At 42.1% G+C, this 12935-nt stretch overlaps 1 protein-coding gene across 8 annotated transcripts in view; it reads left to right on the top strand.

Annotated features, from left to right (window-relative positions):
• Window positions 1–12935, top strand: part of Prlr (prolactin receptor) — a 163213-nt gene that overhangs the window by 36549 nt on the left and 113729 nt on the right. The window contains exon 1 of one of the 8 annotated variants that reach the window (XM_010605445.2): window positions 8413–8497. The exons of 6 other annotated variants lie outside the window; for them this stretch is intronic. The gene's annotated coding sequence lies outside the window, so the exon portion shown is untranslated. Of the gene's footprint in view, window positions 1–8412; window positions 8498–12935 lie in introns of those variants that run through there. One more of the 8 variants, XM_010605448.2, reaches the window with a different exon arrangement.

Here is a 12935-nt window from a genome sequence, read left to right as displayed (position 1 = left end):
TCACTGTATCAAGTCATGGTGAATGTCATAAAGTGGCTTGTCTCTACCCTTGACTTTAGCCCTCCGTGCTCAGGAGCCTCCAGTGTTCTCAGGATAATGACAGGATGCTTACTCCCCTCTCAGTGGTAGATGTCAGCCACAAGGTCCTGGCAGCACTCCTGCCTATGGCCCCTGCAGCCAGCTCCTCCCTATTTGCATTACTCCGTCTCTGGTACTTCCAGCCCACAGCTATCATCTTGTTAGGGAAGTTTCTCTCTAGCCTCCCCACGTCAAGATGGGGTACAGCAGGAAACAGCCCTCAACCATGCTGTTCTCATGTCTTTTCTCTGCCCTCAAGGTGGGTTCCAGCTATGCAGCAGCTCCAAAATCTCCCTCTGTGTGGTGATTTTTATGGCAGCTGGGTTCAGGCAGGAGACAGCCTCCACAAGCAACCTTCCAGAGTCTTTTCTCCAGCCCAGCTATAACACTGATTGCCAGATATCTCTCCGGCACACAATTTCGGTGTCATCTTGGAGTCAGGCAGGAGAGGGCCTCCAGTGGTGCCATTCTGCGTTCTGGAGTGTCTGCTCTGCCCCTAGTTCTTTCAGGTCCCATACATGGCAAGCCTCTGTGTTTCTTTCTATCCTGTGGAGCCCACAGTGCCTGATGCCATTCATGTTCATTTTTATACTTTGAAATGTTAACATTTATTGAAACTGTGAAGGAGTGGGGAAAACACTCTGAATAACATTTTGTTCATCCTTTTATCATGTTTACAAAATACAGCATGGGTTAAGTATTCCCATGATTTTGTTGTAGATGAAAAATGCACCCAGCTCTTCTCAGGTACTTCTGCACCTTGAGGTTTGTTAGTAATGGCTCCTTTTTACAATGTACGCATTTTGATTAAAATAAAAATGTCATATGGGGGGGAACCATTATGCATATAGATAACCATCTACAGAGAAACTTTGTCTTTTGTTTTGTTATCCCAGAATGCAGTTTTTTTGTCCACAAACTCTGTTCTTCACATCTACTTCATATTTAAGAATCTCATTTTAAAACAAGTAGTCATATTAGGACTTTCAATCTCTCGGGTTATAGCAAAATGAGAATCTGTACAATTTACCTCTGATGGTGCAACTGCAAATCGAAGTGTCCCAAGAGCAGGGCAAATGTCAGACAGTAATGCTGCTAGTAGTAACATGATAGAAGTAAAAAGATAAATGTCCATAGATGATGAGGCATGCTTCCCTCTATAAATCAATTCTCGTCTAAATAATTTCTCCAAAGCCTTTGCAAAACCAGGTCAGCTCTTGTGGGTTTTGGGAGGCTGTATACAACAGAGATTACTGATGAATTAAAGCATTGGTTTATTTTCCTTTTGCAAAGTTGAGGAACAATGATAATGGTTTGCTAGTACCTGCTAGAAGTCCAAAAAGATTCCAAATTCCCTCCTTATAAATAAACTTGATAAGTCAACTCCTTTCTACTTTGGCTTTCCTTTTACAAGTTTCAGTCAAAGGTAAACTACATATTTTTCAGGCTTATGGTTTTGCAAGAGATTGGGGACATTCTCCCAAGCTGGTGACTTCTAAAAACTGTCTTCCTTGGACTGAAAATATTCCCAAGGGATCTTGGTACACACTAAATCAAGCAAGCCCATCCATCAGGAACAATCTGTGCTGCAAGCTAGTACTGGCCTTGCCTCATAAAGATTCATTGCATGTCCTTATCAGTCATTCTTCAGGCTGCGAACTTAAAAGCAAGCATATATGAGTGTGCTACTGAGCCAGTGCAGCATGGTTGTCTGTGTCAACTCTGGTAAGAATTCCATCTTTCTTCCTTGTCCAGCTAATTATCACTTTTTTTTTTAACCTTACTCCCTTGCTGCAAAGCAATGCATACTAGGCCTATACCACTTGCAGTATGGATTCTCAAGATGGTAACCTGAAAATGAGCATCTGAGCTCATTGTATCTGCGGTTTATACAGCTCCCCTTAATCACAAAAATTGATTCAAGTTTTCATTTACTCTTTATGAGTCAACAAAATACCATGTTGTCAAAGAACAGGAGGAACGAATGTTTACAATGCGTGGCTTTCTGCTCACACCTAGATAGTGCTTTTTCTATGCAGTATACTTCCAGGGATCTTTTTAATTTCTCATCCCATTCCCACAGAACTCCAGCAGGCAAATGTTATTGCTAGCCTCACTTTTTCAGAGATAGCGACACTGAGGTCCAACAGTGAAATGGCATGTGCTTGGCCACACGTCTGAGAAACAGCCAGACTAGGAGACTAGGGCTTGGCCACTGATGCTCTGACGGACGCCAGATATCATCAGTGTTCACTTTTCTACCACATGGCTCCCTTCCCCGTCCATGAAGTCTGGGACAGAACTGAACTTGAAATAACAGTAATAACAATAAAATTAATAATTGATGTCTATGTTCTAGATATCACACTAATAACTTTTTGTGCGTGATTGTATTTAATCTTCATAATTTTGACTATTATCTTCATTATTGCCATTAATTGAAGAAGATAGGCTTTGGGAAACTTTAGTGATTTGCCCAAAGTTACACAGTTTGGTAGAGACAAAATTCATGCCCAGACCTGTGTGTGAAGGCATAAAATTTGTTAAGGGATACAGTTAAACACTGGATGGAAGAGAAGGTCTTTTTGTAGAGTCTTGAGCAAGATGGATGAAAAGCCTAAAAAAAGGTAAACTATAATGGAAAGATTTAAGTTTGAATTTTAAGCCTATCTCTATCTGTGTGGTCCTGAGAAAATATGTTCACCTTTTGGGCTGCTGGCTTCTTATAAAATTAACTTGTTTTAAGGGGCATTATTTTTCACAGGATAGTGCAATCAGGCCAGACATCCATAGAATCCATCTAAGGTCATTTGCACTCTACAAAGACAAGGAACCATTCTTATTGATAGAATCCACATATCCCCAGTGTTGTAATACTTCGTATCAGTGCTCCGGGGTCTCACTTAGGTCCCATACTCCTTCTTTAGCTGTTATTCCATCATGCTTAAGAAAAGCTTTGTTCAAGAAGAATCTGTCCATAAAATTATATCTACTTCCCTGTAATATAAAATACATTAAATGAAATTAGGCGCCCTCTATAGAGAGTATATTTTTGATAGCCCTGTGACTTGGTGCTGGCAAAGCAACAATAGCCAATAAACTAGGTGAATAAAGTCTGTGCCTTAGGGATGTTTATATTCTGAGAATGACTAGCAACCTTACCTCACCATAGAGCAAACAGGACTTTCAGAAGGTAGAATCCGGGGCCGCTCTTGGCCAAGACAGAAATCATTTGCTTTTATCTTCAAGGTCATGACTTCTATGAGCGGTGCCATTTACTAAGTATCACATTAGTACTTGGTATATGGGAAAGTTGCATTAAATACATTATTTCTAAAACTCATGATAGCCCCATGAAATATTTTTATCTCCACCTCATAAAAGAAGACAGTGAGGCTCTGGGAGACATGCTCAGGACCTCAGACCTGGCAGGCTTTGCCCTGCTCTTCCTGCCACTGTATGAATTCCATGTTGCTGGAACAACACGCCAATTTTCAGGGAACTACCTCTTGTCCAGGAAGCACCTGAACATCAGAGCCTCCAGGGCTTGGAGAACTATACTGTCAGGAAAGATATTTTGTATTTTCCAAAATTTATACCCACACTTTGGCTGGGGCTGAACTGTGAGTAACTCCAAAAGTTGCTCTTTTTTTTTGACAATTCATCAAAGTTGTTGGTCATTTTGTACTCATTCAGTCCATTATTTGTGATGATAGATGTAATATTTTTAGAAATTCTGAGAATTGTGGTATAAATTTGAAATCTATGGGGAGTAAGAAAATGATAAAATTTTGTGGAAATCAAAATATGTTAAATATTTTGGTTTTCAGTCTATTACAGATTCATAATTTCCTTATTTGAGAATATCAGGATAGGTTTTATGGTTATTGCATTATTAATAAAAACTATATTTTATTAAAGAATGATAAAGAGTAAACTGTAAAATGGGAGGATATACTTCAGATGACAGACTTGAATTTTTTAGTTTTGAAGGAAAGTTTAGTAAAAACTTATTTTAATTATTATTTTTTAAATTATAATTTTCATCCCCTTTGATAAATTTATTTGTAGCCATAAAAATGATACCTTGAAATCTTCTCTATCATAATCAGAGGCATGCATATGGATAATTATTATTCTAAATCATTATAATACCACAAAGTGGATCACAGCTCTTCTTTTCAGAAAATGTCACTTTTCATTCAACTATCTTGTCTTTCAGCCATAACCACTTTGACATCTAGGAAATTATAAACTGAAAACATCCACAAGATTCTGCAACCTCTCTGGGGCCAAAGGGTAGAATCTGCATCAAATTTCATCTCTGACCTGATTTCCTCTGATTTTTGTTTTGGGGTTTTGTTTGGTTTGGTTTTGGGTTCTTAACAAAAGTTTCTGTAATACAGGCTGGCCTCAAACTTGTGATCTTCCTGCTTCAACCTCTTCAGCACTGCCAGTGTTGGGGTTTGCACCACCATGCCAGGTTCCTAAAGTATATTATTTATTATGCTTGGGTAAAGGCCATTGACTGGGGAACTGGATGATTCCCTGTAACATTTTAGAGAGCATGAAAGTTGTAGTGCCACATTCCTATGCATTGTCATGTTTCAGAACGTGAACTTCTGCCTAGGAACCCTGCTTTCCCTGTGGCCATCTCTTAAGAACCTAAAATCCAAGGGGGTGAAGGGAGGGCAGGGACAATGGGAAAAAATGAGAACCAAGACCTGTCATGTAAAGGTACAAGATCCCAATAATGAACGTAACTGTACTGTTTGCCTAAAATGTACCAATAAACTCAATTAAAAAAAAAAAAAAGAACCTAAAATCCAGCCTGGCAGGGGTACCAGTGCCACAGGTAGATGACACCATTCAGTTCCTTTGAATTTATTTGTTGCTATCATCTCTGTTAGCTGTCACTGGGGATCAAAAGCTCTACAGGAAAATCAGCTGGCTATGGGGGGGTTTCAGGCTTCTTGTTGTAAGCAGATCATCAGAATAAAGGGAACTTACCTAGAGGGTGTCGGAGGACACATACTGAGACATCATCCAAGCTGCTGTGAACTCAGTTCAAGGAACTGTTGCTAGGATCTAAACCAGGTCAGAAAACTGCACTCTGTGGAGATGAAGAAGGGAAATGGAGGGGAGGAAAGAGAGACTAAAGACCAAAATGTAAAATGTAGTACTAGACACAGAACAGGAAACTAAAAGATATTTCTTTCAGTAGCAAAGTATTTTTCTGTCCAGAGAACTAGTATCTCAACTGAGTCAAAAATAGCAAAAAAGTATAAAATAAGATTAAGTGGCCAATTTACTAAACAGTGGGGACAAAGAAACTAGGGTCAGGGGTTTATGGTCTTAGGAAAGGGAGAAGCAATGAAAAGATGAGGGAGAGAAGAGAGTCCTATCCACCTCCTGCAAAAATGTGACTTTTGTCCAGTGCTAAGGAAACCATTGAAAGGATCAGTTCTCTAGCTTCCCTTGGAACTGAAGAAATGCTCCACAGACTCAAGAGCACATTGTAATAAAAGGTGGGGTCTGTTTATTCTGGCAAGCATAACACTTGACTTTGTCAAGTGATGCTGTGATAGGGCTCAGAGCCATCAAAGTTGGAGCCAACAGAGAATCTTCCCAGAGAAGACTTTTCAATCGGCCATTAGCACTATGTGGGAGAGGAGAGATTGCTGAGGGTCTGTAACTTGCTTATTTAGAACTGGGATGGGCAATCAGGAGAGAAGCTGAAGTTTGTAGTAGAAGAGATGCAAAGGCTAGCTGAAGATATGGTCCTATCAGCTTCTACAATACATCACACCCTCCTGCTCCCTCTTGGTGGAGGCAAGCATCAAAGGAGGATTTTCACTCTATCCATGCTGAATATCATTCCTTCGGCTAGCCAAGCTCAACTGTCTTCGTGCTATTGCTTGTCCAAGAGGTGCCTTCAAGAGGTGCTGCTGATCCAAAGTGGTACGCCTACTTGGGAAGGAAACCCTGAACTTCTGCCTTCTTGACACTTTGCCCAACCCACTGTTTTACTGATGTGCGTGCTCTGTGAAGCACTCACAGATAGTGAAGGCTTCTCTGAAGGAGTGGTTTCCCCTATAGGTCTGTCAGGATGATACTAGGCTAGCTGACTGGTTTAGCTTCAGCTTCCTCTAAGATTCAAGACTTTAGGCCTTTATCTCTATCTCCAAGGAATAAAGAGGTGGGATGAGGGAACTGTGCTGAGTGATAAGAGTTGGACTAATGAGCAATGATGCCTCTGAAGACCACTTTGACTGAGTCAATCATTCACCTGAGCCCCAAGGAGCAGTTACCTCCCCACTACCTTGGATCTCAACAAGGAAGAAAACTTCCCATCGGAAATCCCAGCAGTTGGACTGGGGAAACGGATAGAAAAGGATGAGTTGTCCCCATGCTTGGTTAATGTTGAAGGGGGAGTTATAGTTTCAAATAATCACAGTGAGCCTGTGGGTTTCCGCTCCTGCAGCACATGGGCTGCCCAGCCTCATTTTCCCTCCTTCTCACTTGCGATTTTCAATTTCTCACCGTGGCAAACATCCTTAGCAGATTGATTTGCCTTGAAACGTTTAAAATGTTGGGGTTAGGAGAAAGTGATTCCAAACTACACCTTTCTACCCTGAAGTGGCTTGAATACTGTGTTCCCTGCAAATTAACAATGAAACCTTAACTGCATTATGAAGGAGATGTTGGGAAATGATTGTCCCATTGATTGTCCGGGGCCTCATGAATGAAATTAGTGTCCCTATAAAATGGCTACCCATCTCTTTCCACCATGTGAAGACACTGAAGTCAGCAATCTGCAACCCAGGACCCTCATTGGCTTCCAACAATGCTAGCACCATGATTTCAGACTTTCACCCTCCTTAACTGTAAGAAATGAATTTCTGTTGTTTCACCCAGGTTATGGTACTTCATTATACAAGCCTAAACTAAGGCACCCTGAAACGCCTTCCTTTACTTTCACTGAGCCAGGCTGTAAACACATTGGAGTAACTGCTTGTGGCTTTGGGACAGTGCCCAGTCCCTAGGCAGGAGCTTCAGCCTTCCCTGCTATATAGCAATCCTCATGTGGTTGAGTGGGAGACAGAGAAAGACTTCAACAGGAACAATTTTCCTACTTCCTGAGGACAGCTTTTGCGAGGGAGCTTCCTATTCTGCTTGTGCTCACTGAGGTCTCAACCTACATTCACTAAACTTTTAGTTCCCTGGTGGATGCCATGGCTTTCTCTCATGCAAAACTTTGCCATCAGGAAAAACAGGTCAAGGCTAAACCAGTTTCATATTTTAGAGGGTGATTTTGTAAGTGCTGCCATCTACGGAAGTCATGGGCAGCCTCCTAAAAGGAGCAATGGGGTTTCTACCAAATATTACAATTGCTTCTTTTGGTGGCCAAACTATGGACACCTTGGATATTTCTAATCTGATTAACAAAACTCAGTTGATTTCTTGCCTGTGTTTCTCTCAAGAAACCAGGGAATTGACAAATCTATCACACAAACTTGACCTGTCTCCTTTGGAGAACTTGGAGCCATTCATCCAGGACTGTGACAGTTTACCATGCACTGGGCATATGGGGGAGGAGACAGAAGAGAATGTTCTACCCTTCATACTGCCACCTCCACACCCTGCCTTGTTCAGGCAGGATAAACATCAAAGTGATTGAGAAAGGAGGCGCCAGTGATCTCTGAAAGAGTGTATTTTTCAGCAGTTTGGGAGGAAATCATCCTGAAGCTACTGTCCATCCTTCCAGTTTCCAAGCACTTACTGAGTATCTCCCACGTATCGGATCTGGGTTCCAGAGATACAAAGGTGAATGGTAACACTGCACAAAGTGTGTGGAGTCAAGAGTCTAGGGTGATACTCTCAGCCAGTGAAGGGTCTGTCCTCAGCGCAGACAGCCTTGAGACCCTGCGAGCCCCCACTGCAATAGGGGAAGGCTGCTTCCCTTGCTGGCTTCTCCTGGTGGGAAAGAAAGATAAAGATTGCAGAGCTAGAATGCAACAAGGTACTTATTCTCATGGGAGAATAAGGCTTTGGAGAACTCCCTCAACACTACTAATTAATTAGCTTTAAAGATCCCCAAATATGCTTTTCCCTAGAAAAGCTCCAGCCCTGAGACCACCTGAAATAGAATGTGCCCTCATGCTTCCTAGCAAAGCATTTTTTTACTTTCTATATCCCAAAGTGAACACACTGCATACTTTAATATGCTATCAATCATTAACAGTGGACTGCACCTTTCATCACGTTGTAAAGGATGACTGACTAGGGCCACAGGGTTCACATTTTCAGTGTGGGAACTGCAGAAGAGAATTTCACTTGCCTTCAGGAATCCTAACCAGGATGTGGTGGGCTCCATCCAAACCTGTCAATGAGGTGACAGACCACATAAAGGCCACAGGTGAGAGATGTGGGCCACTTTTCCCTTTTCTCTTCTCATGCTTATTCTCTTTCACCTTCCCCATCTGAAATGGAAATGAACGGAGGTGAGGAATGATTAGGATATCATCTATGGGAGAAAGGCCCTATGGGCTGATTCACATTTTGACAAGAGCTGGGTGAGGGATAATTTATTAACTTGCAAGGCCCATGTGGAGGCTCCTTCAAGGCACTGAGAGTTCCAGGGAGAAAGTGTGGGTCAAACCCTAGCACAAAGATCAGTGCTGTGACAATACACAGATCACAGACCAGCTCTTGGGGAGGAGAAAAGACAGTGGGTGACAAGGAAGCTATGTTGGTGTGCAGTGGAGAACATCTCCAGATCTAACTGGAAGACAAAGAAAGGCCAGATGGTGACCTCTGAGAAGCCAATGAAGCCTGTGCCAGAGGTCTGAGTAACCTGGATTCATTTTCCTTACAGACCTCTATTTTGTTTCTGCAGTAGTCTTGGCTTTACAGAAAAGATGAGCGTAAAGAACTGAAAGGCCCCATATAACCCATTCTCCCTCTTCCAGTTTCCTCTGTTATTAACATTTTGCATTCCCATGGTACATTTATGATGATAAACCAATGCTGATGTATTCTTATTAACTAAAGTCTATAGCTTATATTTGAGCTGTTCTTTGTGTTATTCAGTTCTTTGGGTTTTAACAAATTCATGGTGACATGCATCTATCTTTACAGTCTCATACAGAATAGTTTCATTGCCCTAAAAATTCCATATTCGACCTGTTCCTCTTCCCTTCTCTTTCCCATAAATCCCTGATAACCACTGGTCTTTTTCCTGTCTCAATGATTTTGCATTTTCTAGAATGTCATGTAGTTGAAATGGTGCAGAATGTAGCCTTTCATTTTTGTTTGTTTCATATAGCTTTTAAGTTTCCCCCATGCCTTTCTGTTGCTTGATAGCTGATCTCTTTTTAATACTGGGTAATATGCCATTGTATGAATATACCATAATCTGTTTACCCAGTTGGCCATGTGTTTCAACAAGAGGTAGAAACAATGAAAATGGTAGATGCAGAGAAAGTAGAAAGAGACATAGGACATGATAGGAATAGGAACAAGAACAAGAGAGGTTTTAGAGAAGTAGTAAAACATGCTAGAGAAATTGGCACAAAGCCCTAAACTGGCGCAAGATAGGGTCCTTGAGGCCAATGACCAGTGAGATATGCTAGACTCTCACTGACCTCTGCCAGCCCTTCTCTTCTGTTAGAGATGGAACAAGAATGTTGGCTTCATTTTGAGGACCTGGCACATTGTAGACATCCAATAAACACTTTTTGAACCAACAAAGCCTTGAACATTCTTTCTAAAAAAGCAAATTCTCCAGATACCAGAAGATTACTGGCCCAGAAGCCCCTGAGACTTTCATCCTGGGAAGGTCAGAGCAGCTTGCTTATCTGAGTTTCTCCATGTCTGACTGCTTCTCTTTTTATCCCTCTGTTCTCAACTTGTGCTTGTGAGAAGCTCTGTGGATAGAATCCAAGCCCTCATCTTTCAACCCAGTCACAAGTTGAGAATTAGTGCAAACTCCATGGAACAAAGAGTAAATAGAGTTATTTGGGTGTGAAGAAACAGCTAGCAGAGGAAGAGGAGCCAGCTGCACCTTGCAGATGTTCATATTGTAAAGGGCAGTGCATCTGTATGATGGTAACAGACGGTATGCAGTGATGTGGGAGCCCCATCTGAGGGGTGAAGCTAACAATCTGGGTGGAAGGGGATAACTTTCCAGGGAACCTCATAAGTCACCAAAACTTGCAAGACCAAGGGAAGTCTTCTAGTTGGGACTCAGTAACACCTAAAACTCTCGCAAAAGAGCTTATTGCCTGGGCTTGTGTCTTGGTTCAAGGTCACTGTTTAAAATCTCTCCCAGGGCATGGTGTCGCTGTTCCTCAATCCTCAGATAACTTTCTGTGTGATTAGAGGGTGAACAAGCCCAGTAAAATGATAGAGTATTTTGCTTTGGGTCTGTTCATATCCTACTCATGTTTGTGCTCACATTACTTGTATAGCCAGCACAAGGCTAGATAGTTCATGAGAGTATCTCACCTAGGAGAAAGAATCTGGAGGCTGCTCTGCTTAAAGACTGATTTGCAGGATGGGGCTCATCCAGAGACAAACTTTCCCATTTTTTATTAAATAGTGGGGAAGTTGAAGGTTACCATAGGCAGTCACTTAGACACTAGTGATAAGGGGGACACTGGGATGCAAAGGAGTAGCTGCTCCCCATCTTGAAGCCTTCTGCGTGGCACTCCTTGGAGGAACGTATGTGCATGGGAAGAGGGAGGACTCGTGACTCTGTGTGCTCCCAGTGTACCCACATAGAGCTCTTCAAATCACAAGATAGCAGAAGTATTCCAAATGACTTCCATGTAATTGGAAATTCAAGTAGGGGAGAGTCAGACTCAGATCTCAGCACAGCATCAGTCTTGGGGCAGCTGGTCTTTCCTAATGTATCACCATCTGGGAGCTTGGGCACCTCACCAGTTCCTGGAGCACTTCTTACACATGTGAGCCTCTTCTCTGGAGAAAAGCATGGAACCTATCATTAAGTCTGTGTGTCTGGGCCGGAAGTGGAGCACACTGGTAAAGTTCCTACCTAGGATGTGCCAGGCCTTGGTCTGAGCAAGCCCCAGCATCATGAGGTAGAGGAATTCTTTGCATACAAAAATATATGAGAAAAATACAGTGTCTGAGTCTCACAAGAGTCTGCTTTCATGGAACATCTACTATTTGAGTGCTAATCAGAAGAGGATACATCTTATTTTCTTGCTCATTAGACTTCATGCATGGAAATTCAGGGCAAAGTTCAGTATTTGGTAGGAGAAGAAAGAAATAGAAGACAAATATGTTACTCTGTCCTGGGACTGTGGGTCAACAACCACACAACTCCTTTCTCCCTGGCTTCTCCCATCCACATTTTTCTCCCTCTCTAGATGTAGCTCTTAATGTCATTCTATGCCCTTTCTTTCCCCCCTCCCCTGTATTTCTCAGCCATAGACCCAAGCACGTTTAAATACTCACTCAGAAGGAAAGTATAATCTCTGTGGAGGGCTTGGAGTCCCCAGGGAAGTGAGAGGTAGAGAAGAAAAGAAAGAACACTGAGGGAAACACTAGCACTTACAAGGATGCCTGCATTTCCATGGGCATTAAAGGATAAGCACTCATTACAGAATGCAAATCTGTGCCCTTACGGTATAGTCTTAACCTATAGGTCATTTATTAACTCATATATTCTCTCCATATATATCAAAGTAGGCCTCAGCAATATAAAGACAAATGAAGCATTGTCCTTGTCACCAGGAAGCTGGTAGGGGAGACAGCCCAGTGTACCAATAATGGTGCTACTGAGTGTGATGCAGACTATGATGTCCTGGGGACACTAAGACCAGAAACTGGATGAGAGATCCTGGAACCCAAGTGTACTGACCTGGAAAGAACTCCTCAGGACTAAAATTGAAGGTGAAGGTGGAAGGAGGAAGACTCTGGGTAGCATGTTCCTGGAGGAGGGAGTCCATTGCAATAGCAGAAGCACTGAGGAAGCTTAGAATACTGAAAAACTGGAGTTCAAAACTCAGACCATTAAAATTTTGGTCTCTTTGAAAGTGAGACTGAGGCAACCAACCAGGATGAACATTGAGGCCAGTCTAGAAGATGGAGGCTGGGCGGGGGATTTAGCTCAGTGGTTCTGTTGCCTGCCTCACAAGCGCAAAGACCCGAGTTTGATCCCCGGTACCAAAAAAATAAAAATAAAATAGAAGATGGAGGCTAAGGAATATTGTGGGAGAACTGTAGACAGGAGAGAGGTCTAATTAGATTTGTGTGATGACAGGTCTCGTTAAAATGTGGATATAGGTTTGGAGGAGGCAAGGCAGAAGACACTGAAAACATTCAAGAGGTTATTACAATAAAATAGATTGGAAATTATTCTCCTTAGAAGTCTCTCTTCCTCCATACCTCGCCACCTCAGGCTTTGTGGTGGTGCACACTGGTGAGAAAGGTTTCTCAAAACAACTCATTACTTGTATCATTTCTGTGTTGTTGGTGACCTTAATGACTTTGTCTTACTGTCACAATCATGTAAAATCACCCGTATGTAAATATTTCCCCCTGAGAAAAACCAGCTATTTATCCAGTAACCCTACCTGCTTCTCTTGTAGTATTTGCTCACCACCAAGCTCAGGGTCCAGGGGCCCGGCATCTCCCACAGCCTGTGTTGAGAAGTCTCCTCTTTGGTTATGAATAGGTGCACAATTGTCAAGACACTTGTACTAGCACAAGATGTTAGAATACAATAAATTCCTGGGAAAAGATCACTGGCCACACAGCAGTTCATCTGTTCATTTCATACTAAAGGACTGTGCTGCAATTAATCCTCATTTCAGAGGAAGAGTATT

The sequence above is a fragment of the Fukomys damarensis genome, unplaced genomic scaffold, assembly GCF_012274545.1.
Source record: "Fukomys damarensis isolate Sample0158 unplaced genomic scaffold, DMR_v1.0_HiC HiC_scaffold_1, whole genome shotgun sequence".
NCBI classification, from domain to species: domain Eukaryota; kingdom Metazoa; phylum Chordata; class Mammalia; order Rodentia; family Bathyergidae; genus Fukomys; species Fukomys damarensis.
This window is presented reverse-complemented; position numbering and strand designations above follow the sequence as displayed.